General features: G+C 46.0%; 1 long non-coding RNA gene across 1 annotated transcript; it reads left to right on the forward strand.

Moving 5' to 3' along the window:
- Nucleotides 1–3,108: 3,108 nt before the first annotated feature.
- Nucleotides 3,109–8,562, forward strand: LOC132209319 (uncharacterized). The gene is made up of 2 exons (XR_009445418.1): nt 3,109–5,721; nt 6,991–8,562. It is a non-coding gene; the product is annotated as an uncharacterized LOC132209319 (long non-coding RNA).
- The last annotated feature ends 571 nt before the right edge of the window (nt 8,563–9,133 follow it).

The following is a 9,133-nucleotide window of genomic DNA, read 5'->3' on the forward strand; positions in this document are numbered from 1 at the left end:
CACTGCTGCTTGTGGGATCTTGCTGTGTGTCAAATTACCTGCAGTGTGGCCTACATTGCAACAAGATGCCCAGTGTCCAAATGTTGTTTACAGAGCCTTTGCTATTACATTTTCTTTGTCTCTCTGTCTCACTCCGTCCATCTCCTTCTCCACGCACCTTCCTCAGGCTGGGGTCTTCCTCCCTTTCTCTCTGACCATATTCTGGCTCTTTCTTTCTCTCTTACTTTATCTCTTCCCCCTTTCCCTCTCTCCATTGCCATTCCTCAGTTTAGGCCTTCCCCACTCCCACCACTCTGTCCAGACCGTCCCACCATTTTAGACAGTCAATGCCGCAGTGTGACAGGTCAGGGTTACTAAATGGCAGGGGTGACAACATTTCAGACACAGAGGTATAATTCAGAGACAGTGTTGGGGGGAAAGGGAGATGGAGACAGAGTGAAAAAGCTTAGAAAGGCGGGGATGGGAGTGAGTTCGGAGGGCAGTGGGAGTGGGGAGGTGGGGATGTATAGGAGGCGGGGAATAGATACAAGGGCTGGGGGAGGTGGGGGTGGGGTTTCCAGTCATTGAATATTTAAAATGCAGAGAAAATTGTTCACAACACCTGAGTAAGATGGCAGCCTGAGATAGACAGAATGAGACAGAGACAAGTCGGAGAGATACACAGACATGAGGGGAGGGGGATGACTGTCTCAGCCTTTGCAGCCTCTGGTTTCGAACTGTGTTTGTGATGTGTTTCTACTGGAATGCAGTGAGACTGTGTTGGGATCTTGCTGTGTGGTTGCTCGTTCATTCCAATTTTAGCCACTTCTGGGTGTTGTGTATGGGGATGGGGAGAGGGGAGGGCGGGGGGGGGGGGGGGGGGCAGATCAGGAATCCTAACCCTATGTGAAGCTTTGTGAGTCATATCTGTGTTTCAGATGGGGCCATGAGGCAGCAAGCAAAACATGGAAGGTACAGGCACCACTTGAATGAAGTGTATTGGCGAGCTGAAGGCAATAGGGGAGGGGAGGGGAGGGGTGAGCTGGATACTCCTGTCCATCCATCAAACTGCTTTCTCTTCTGCATTTCATCTTGGAATATCTGGGAGAAACTGTGCTGGGACATATTGTCATTTTAGTGGAGAGTTTGGGGTAGGATGGGGATGCCAGGATGTGGGAAAGGAAGAGTAGGATCCCACGACCTCCCCCAACTATCCCATGGCCCAATCCCACCTCTTGGCCCGTCTTGGCCTGTCTGCGAGGTTTGGGGGTGAATGGAGGGAACTGTTCCCATTGACTGGGACCTTATTCTGATATGTGGGAGGGGTGGGGGTGAGGGAGTGGGGGTCACTGCAGGCTCCGGGACAGGGGAAGGGCTCAGCGTTACAAGGGTGTAGAAACGGCAGGGTATGACATCCCACCCCCACTCTCTCTATGCCAGTGTTCAGAACGAGTTTAACCTTCTCCATCAACGTGTGGCCATTTTCACATTTTGCTCTTCGTGGGACCCTGCACAGCGAGGAGTGTGGGGGTGGGGTTGGGGTGAAGATGGGAGTGTTGGGGGGAAAAGGAATACAGCTGAACCAGGTAGAGGTGGGCATGTTTAGGGGGGCTAGGTACAAGATCTAGGGAGGTGGTGGTGAGTGGTTAACTCCCGTGTTCAGTCCGAGCCAGCTCCAAGTTGAAATGGGGGAGTGTAATATTTGCTGGCAGGCTCAGTGGGGGAGAGGCATGCTTTCACATTGCAGCCCGTGGAGGGGGTGGGCCGGGCTCCGACAAGGTGTTGAGGGAATCCCTCAGCGGTCCCACACACAGCTGCCGGCGGGATCTTACTGTGCACCACTGCAGCCTGTAGGTCACCCTCACATGTGATGCAATGCTGTCCACAGGGCCCTGGCCTGAGTCTGCTGATAGCCTGATAGTGAGTGTCGTGAGAGGGTGTGTTGTCCCTCTATCACCCCCACTACCTCAGCCGAGACCCACCCCACCTCCCATCACCCCCTCAACCTCCAAAATGTGACATTGACATTGCAAATACCCACGAGACACAGCGGGGAGATGGGAACACATGGCAAACGTGAGGCAGGAGAGGGCATTTCTATTGAAACATCGAGGAAATGGGGGGAGTGAGGGACATTGATCATTCTCGAGCAGGAGAAAGTCAACAGAGATGGATCCATGGATAGGGGCAGAGACAGAGACAGGGAGGGAGAGAGACAGGCGACTGGACACTTTGGAAGGTTCATCGTTAATATTTCATGTAGAAACAGCACCAATCCCAGGTGGAACGGGCATGGGGTTTGTGCCTGGTTAATGGGAGTGGCCAGAGGGGAGCATTGGTCATTTCTTCGTGTTTTTTTACCACATCGCCAGAGTGTCAGAGAACAAGCTGTGGGGGGGGACAGGTTAAACACTGAGTGGGGAGATGGAGATGGACAGAGACACAGGCTCCGGGGAGTGACTCCCCACCACTGAGTTTCTGCCCAGCCTCTCAGGAAATAAACCCTGGGGGCAGTCAGAAAGCATCTGCCCCTTGATCTCAGTTGAAATCTCTTCAATTTCTCTGGGTTTAAAACCAGGGGAAAGTGCTGATAAAATGGGGAAATGTTGGAGGTCAGTCAGTGGCGGGATTGCCTTTGTTTCTGTTTATTTTTATTTCCATTTAATTTGCTCAATTTCTGTCTGTCTGTTTTTCTCTCTCTCTTCCCCCACATCCCCTCCCAAAAAAACAGGGCACCTCTGTCTCTCTCTCTGTCTTTCTGTGCTGGGGCAGGCGGGGAGATATCTGACACTGAAGCTTGCAGACAGAGTAAGGCACACAGATTCTGGGATTGGGGGTGTGGGATGTGTGAGGGGGTGTGAATCCCAGCCCTGGAGTAAATATCTCTCCTGCCCTTCCCCTCAAACAGAAACACTGGGACAGCCCTGAGGCAGTTTGAGACATCTTCCTGTTCCCCGCTCTCTGGGTTTAAAATCAGGAGCTGTGCTGATGTTTGGGTGGGGAGGGCGGGGTGGGGTGGGGTGAGGAGAGTGTGAGACTGTGGGTGTTCAGGCATGTTCAGCAGTGGGATCTTGCTGTGCTGGGTGGGGAATGTCTCAGATTGCTGAAGCAGCAAGCGGTGAGATTTTGCTGTGCTTTCGGTGCTTTTTAAAAATTTTAATCCATTTTCATTTCTCTCTGTCTTACTTCCACCCCCAAGGAGATTTTATTCAGGAGCTGAAACTCGGGATGATGCAGAGTCAGAGAGAAGCAAATCATTCTGCAGTGAGGAATCGTCAGACAGGAGCTGGGACCAGAGAGAGAGAGACCGAGAGAATTATAATCAACCATCTCGTGTCCTTGTCGTTCAATTCCACACTCACATGCTCATGGGGGAATGAATTATGGGGCTCAGGCAGTCTCTGGAGTTTGGACCACAAGGGCGTGAGACCTGGGCTGGCGCTTGGGGGAGACAAAGGGACAAAAATGGGGCTGCTGCACAGTCTGATCCCACAGATTTTACTGCCTTCCTCTGCCTTCATACTCCCAGCTTCTTGTCTCTCTCACAGCTTTCTATAAATCCCCATCTCCCCTCCATCCTTCAAATCTCCCCCTATCTACTGTACACAGGCTGTTAAAAGCAGAACAGAGTGGGGATGAATTCACAGGTTGATGCTAGGGTAATAGAATGGGGATGGGTTCAGAGGGCAGTGCTAGGGTAACAGAATGAAGATGGGTTCACAGGCCAAGGCAAGGAAAACAGAGTGGGAATGCATCACTAGATCATTGCTAAAGCAACAGTGTGGGGCGGTGTTCAAAGGCCATAGCTGGTAGAACAGAGGCGGGGTGCGAGGAGAACAGAGGATGCATTCACAGGCTGCTGCACAGGGACATACTAAGGAAGGGTTCTCTGGCCTATGCTAGCACAACAGAATGGGGATGGGCTCACCGGCCATTCCTAGGTATAATAGTGTGGGAATGAGTTAACAGGCCATTTTCTATGAGAACAGTTTCAGCATACGTTCACACATCGCTGTTAGGAGAACAGAGTGTGGGATGGGTTTATAGTCTATGGCTAGAGTAACATTGTTAGGATGGGTTCATAGGCCATTGCAAGGAGAACACAGTGGGAGTGGGTTAACAGATCATTGCGAGGGGAACAAGATTAAGATGGGCTCACAGGCCATTGCTAGAGGAACAGAATGGGGATGGGATCATAGACTATTGCTATAAAACTAAATTGGGATTGGGTTCCCAAGTCACTGCTAGGAGAACAGTGTGGAGATGGTTGAACAGTCTGGTGCTAAGGCAAAAGCGTGAGGATTGGTTCACAGGCTGGTGCAAGTGATACAGTATTGATGGTTTCACAGACTGTTTCTAGCAGAGCAGATTGGGAATGGGGTCACAGGCAGTTGTCAGTGCAGCAGAGTGGAGGTGGTTTCACAGGCCGTTGCTAGGGGAAGAGAGTAGGGATTGGCTGACAGGCTGTTACTAAGAGAACAGAGGCAGGATCAGTTCACACGTTGTTGCTACGAGAACATTTTGTGGATGTTCAACAGGTTGTTGCTTGGGGTACATTGGAGATGTGGTCACAGTCTTTTGCAATGAAATTGGGGATGGGTATGAGCCTGTTTCAAGGGGATCAGAGTGGGGATGGATTCATAGGCCTTTCCAAGGGCAACCGTCTAAGGATCTGCTCATAGGCCTTGACTCGGGCAAGACAGTGGCAATGGGCTCACAGATTGTTGCTGGGGGAACAGATTGGGAATGTTTCACATGCTGTAGCTACAAGAAAAGACTGGTCGTGTGTTAATAAGTTGTTGCAAGAAGAAGGGAATGCAGACGTGTTCACAGGTCATTGGTAGAACAGTGGAGATGTGTTGACAGGCCATTGCTAGCTTAACAGAATGGTGATGGGCTTACAGGCTTTTGCTCTTGGAGAAGAGTGCGGATGGTACACAGGGAGAGAAAAAGTGTAGAACCGACACAGAGAGAGATCAACAGACAGACCGAGAGGGAAACAGAGGGATGCACAGATTGATTTGTTGTCACATGTACTGAAATACAGTAAAATGTTTTGTTTATGAGTGGTCCAGATCAGATCGGAGCCAGGCAGAGTCAGCATGGTTTACAAAAAGGAAGTCACGCTTGAGGAAAACGTTCAATTAAAAAAAACACTAGCCCAATCACTGTAACTCCTGGGAAACTCGGGCTGCAAATCACAGCACTCGGTCCCCACTGAAATCAACTGATTCACAACACCCCGATTTTGCATCTCTTTTTGCTTCTGGCCCTGTCTCACCTTCACCTCCCTCAGCCCAGCCAGATCCAATGTCAATTAGTGTTCAATGCCAATGCAGGCCAATGGCAAATCCAATGTTTACCTGGAAAGCGAGCTGGAGGAACATAAGACACAAGGTGTTACAATGTGATGGGGTTGTCGATGACAGGTTAGAGAGGCACAAGGATCTCATCTTTATGCTCCCATGTACTAGTTAGATGAATATGCTCAGTGCACATTACCCCTTCTACATTCATCAGTCTTGTGCTTGTGTTTAAGTTTTGAAAATGGCTTTGAATGTGAGACAAGTGGAGCTGTAACAATCCCGTGGTATTCAGCAGCAAAAAAAACCAATCAGGCTTTTCCAAAATGGGTATCTTCTGAGATCGTGAGCCACATGGAAGAATGAGAACTGTCTCACTGGGGCTCGCCATGTCTACTTTCAAAGTCTGCTCGAAGTGATCAGAAACTTTGCTGAATTTGTAAGTTTATCGAGAGTAGTGCTGGAATACAGGGAAATTGCAAAGTTTAGTCATTTGTTAAACAGAAGTTGCAAGAATATATCCAACTGTTACAGACAAGCCAATTTACTTTGGTTGCTTGGAAACTTGTAGACGCAACGGTGAAGGCAAAATGAAGAGTTACATGGGCAAAGATCAGTCAATTCATGGGAAGTTGCCATATATTTCTCCAGGAGACATGATGTTAGTTAACTTGCTGTTAATGACCTACGTTTTCTTTTCAACGTGTGAAATATGGGGTTGATCAGAGGAATACAGTTCATGTTTGTCCAAGACTTCCAGAAAGTATGTGATTCAATGTTATTGAGCTGACCCGTGAGCTTATGTATTTGGGGAAAATAACTACAATAACAATACATGTACAAAATTGGCTGAGAGAAAGGAAATACAACAGTGGCTTTGGATATTTTTTGGGATAGTTGAATGAATCTATTGAAATTCCCTCGGTGGCAATGTTGAGACCCTTGTGTTTTCCAAATATATATTAATGCTCTAAACATAGGACTACAGGGAACAGGATCAATATTTGTGCATACGTTAGGATTTGGAAACAGAGAAAAATGTGAGCAGAATGGTACAAAGAAGAACAACACAGCAAAGGAACAGGTGCTTTGGGCCACCAAGACTGTGCTGATACATGATGCCTTTCGAAACTAAAAATCTTTTGTTTCTGTGCAATCCATATCACTCTATTCTCTGCCTATTCACCTATCTCTCATATCCACCTTTACCACCCCCTCTACTAGTGTATTCCAAGCACTTACAACCCACTGTCTAAACGCTTGCCTCTTACATCTCCTTTAAACATACACCCTTTTGCCTTAAACTTAGATCCCATAGTAATCGACATTTTCACCTGAGAAAATACTTCACTCTCCATTCAATCAATGCCTCTCGTAATTTTCTGGAAACTTGTGTAAAGTTAGTGGGGTGTGTGGATCAGAGGTGGATGAATTTCAATGTGGAGAAGTGTCAGGTCATACATTTTAATGGGATGAATGTACATCAGCAATATAAAATAAAGGGTACATCTCTAAAGGGGTTGCAAGGATAGAATGACCTGGGTATATATGTGCATAAGTAATTGAACATAGAAGGACAGATTAGAAGAGAACTTAATAGAATCTACAATATTATATTATTTAATTATTTATTAATTACATGGTTTATTAATTTACTTATTTTTTCTCAACGGCAATGACCTGGGTTTTGTTTCTCGGTTTCATTCAGGCACATTAGGATTGCAGCACGAGCAAGTGGCCAATTTCTGGTTGGGTGGATGGAGAAGCCTGATTCATTCATATGAAAACCTAGGATAGAAACTTATGGCCCTGAGGAGACGCTATCCTCAAATTGAGTGACTGCTGGCCACGCTGAGGGATATTGTACAGCAGGGAGAATAGTCAGTCATCCTGAGCTATGAAGAGGGGATGTTGTGAACATCTGTACTGGACTGATGGATGGATTTTTGAAACTCCTTTTATCAGAGCTCAGAGTGGCTGGTACACACAGCAAAACCCAAATCAATTGAAATGATTATCTCTTCTGAATGGCTCGCTCTGGCTGATGGAGATTGATTTTACAAACTAACTCATAGAATTTCCACGGAGTAACCTCAGTTACATCACCCGATTCCAAGGGATTTCCTTAATTTTGAAACTATTCTCTGACATGGAACTTTTGAAATCTTTCCAGCTACAGGTTCCAGCAGATTGTAATATTGTAATCAATAAGACTGTTTCAGGGCTAAATATTTTTTAATGAGTCATTAATAATTTAAGGATTTTATTGTTGTCCTGTGTTATTTGGGAGAGGTTCAATGTCTCTGCATCTGGAGTGACACCTTTGCTGTGGGATCTGAATCCATGTTCATCTATTGCTCTCTTTCACTGATGTTTGATGACTAGCATCGGAATGGTGGGCAGACGGCACACTCTGTGCTGTAAATCTGTATAACTCTGTCCATCTGTATGGTTTTATGACCCTTGCTTTCCTTGATCACCTCTCTGCCATTGTCGAACTTCCACTGCCTCCAATCCTGCATGTATTTTAGATTCTGTTTCAGGCTATACATTTACTGTGTCTTCTCCCACTGCCCATCCCCTCACTATGTGCGACTGGCTTACCAGCATGATGTTCCCACATTATCTTTCACAGGAATTGTTTCTTAAGTGCAACAGTTCACCTGTTTTCCACTTCGGAGACAATATTAACAATCACATTCTGCAGCATTCCTCACCTCCACCTAAAGGTTGGGAGATTTTGGCAAACAGCATTTTCTTTTGTCTCTTCACAATAGATAACGCATTAGCCACAGCCAACCAGTTTGTGCTTACAGTGCTCAAATATTAATAGTGCCCAATTAATATTAATAACACCTCCTTCAACTCAACCAGACAGGGGCCAGCCCTTCTTTAGTTGAGGTCTCCAGTGATGCTTTGAAAAATCAGAGTCAATCTGTCTGCGTGAAATTTAAACAAAGTTTGGTCATCATCTAACTGGTGCATTTTCCTTTGCAATGCCTTGACCAATCAGAGTCTATTATTCGCCCAGGTCAGTACAGTATAAAACGTTTGCTCCCTTTCCATTGGTGCTTATTGTGAATGAACCGAAGTGTGCAAGACAAAAAGCTTTGATGAAACTTGCCTTTTTTGCATACAGTTGGACATTATTGAACTGTTGTACATTGTTGTGGCTCGGCCTCTCTCACAATGCCACCACACAAGGCCTTATAGATGATTATGGAGGAACAATGTGTATTGTGGTTGATTAATTATTTCAATAAATAAAGAGAGGACAGAACTGTGAGCATCGGCCCCTTATAAAATGAGCTTTGTAAAGGGTAACATTGAGGAGCTAGGAAAGGGCAGGAGAGTTAAACAAATACTTTTCAACAATATTCACATTAGGGCATTCTTGCAACTTTAAAATACACAAATATAGTCAAGCAGCAAAAAGGGGAGGAAATAACCATAACAGGAGAAAACATACTGTGGTCAATGAAGTATTTCAAAAGATAAAAAGAGAAGAGAGCTGTGAACATCGGCCCCTTAGAGAATGAGATTTGTCAGTGATAATGAGGAGCCAGGAAAGAGCAGGGGAGTTAAACAAATAATTTTAATCAATCTTCACAGTAGGGAACACTTACAACATTACAAAAAAATTAAGTAGTTCAGCAGCACAAAAGGGGAGGAAAGAACCATAATATTGATCAGAAGAGAAAAAGTATTTGTGAAAATAATAACCATTGACAAAGAAAATAGTGGTCGGCCGTTTGGTCATTCAAACCTGCTCCAACATTTAACACGATCATGGCTGATCATCCATCTGTTCCTGCTTTCTCTCCATACTCTGATCCCTTTCACCCCAAGGA

Source organism: Stegostoma tigrinum, unplaced genomic scaffold (assembly GCF_030684315.1).
Source record: "Stegostoma tigrinum isolate sSteTig4 unplaced genomic scaffold, sSteTig4.hap1 scaffold_858, whole genome shotgun sequence".
Lineage (NCBI taxonomy): Eukaryota > Metazoa > Chordata > Chondrichthyes > Orectolobiformes > Stegostomatidae > Stegostoma > Stegostoma tigrinum.